A 1,374-nucleotide genomic window follows, 5' to 3' on the forward strand; every position below is an offset into this window, starting at 1 on the left:
TCTCAACCTCCTGAGTAGCTGGGACTACAGGCACACGCCACCACACCTGGCCAATTTTTCTATTTTTAGCAGAGAGTCTTGCTATTGCTCAGGCTGGTCTCGAACTCCTGAGCTCAAGAGATCCTCCTGCCTCGGCCTCCCAGAGTGCTAGGATTACAGGCGTGAGCCACCGTGCCCAGCCTGGATATAAGAATTTTTTAAACCAACTACTTTCAGACTACCTATTCCATGCCAGCAATTGATAGGGATAGAGACAGGAGGGGGGCAAAAAAGTACCATCTAAATAAATTCCCCAGTGGTTAGAGACCTCTAGGAGTCACGTCACACCTCATGGCCCCAGCTGAAATGGAAGAATGTTGAGAGACAATGCAAGTGAGTTCTTCCTCTGGCTGACCCAACCACACATCTCTCCTTTGTTTGTTTGTTTTCCTTTCTTTAAAGCTCTTACAGTACTCCTAGCGTAGTGCCATCTGCTGAAGCGGGATGAACAGGTAGCTTTAAAATGATGATAGCTCTGGGAAATGATAATCACTAGGTCATAGAAAGCTGCACTGCAGTGTATAAATAAGATAAGTAAAAGTGCTGAGGACTGCATGTTTGCTTTAATAAAATGTGTTTTCCCTTTTTGTGGAGAATGCCTTTCTCAAACGCCTAGGGAGAGAAGCTGAACTATAGACCAGAAACACACAGACTGTTCCAGAATCTGGCAATGAGGGTGGGATCAGAGGGGAGAAGGATGAAATATTACTTACTGAGACACAAAAGGAACAGGGTTGGACCAGAGCCTTTGTGTTGAATTGCTGAAGCAATGGAATGAGATAAGAAGCTCCAGGTCTAATTCCAAAGCTCCCTTTGGTAGAGACAACATGCTGCAGTGAAAGAGCCAGGTTCGGGTTACAGCACAGCTCTCGACTATGTGACCTCAGGAAATTCAATCTCTCTGAATCTTGATTTTCTCATATGTAAAAGGAGATAGTATCTCACAGGGATATCATGTGGTTTACGTTAGAGAATATATATAAAGCACCAACCATGATGCCGGGTATCCTTTGGTGTTTAATAAATGGTAGCAGGGACAATGTAGTGATGAAGATGCATATACAAAAAATGATGATGGTGATGATGATGATGACGGTGATGATCCACAGGTCTTCTCTAGAAAGTAGCTATATGTACACACTGAGCCCTGAAGATCAGTGGCTTAGAAGTTACCGTGCTCTGTGAGATATGCCATTGGCAAGTGTAATTCATAGAGCAAGAATGTGCTTTGCAAAGTATTTCAGTGAGGAAGAACCAAGTCTAAAAACACAAGCAGCTTCTGGATTTTTGCAAATATAGCATATTATTTGGGCTTTCTGCAAATACAAAGCATTT

This window comes from Lemur catta, chromosome 10, assembly GCF_020740605.2.
Source record: "Lemur catta isolate mLemCat1 chromosome 10, mLemCat1.pri, whole genome shotgun sequence".
Taxonomy (NCBI): Eukaryota; Metazoa; Chordata; class Mammalia; order Primates; family Lemuridae; genus Lemur; species Lemur catta.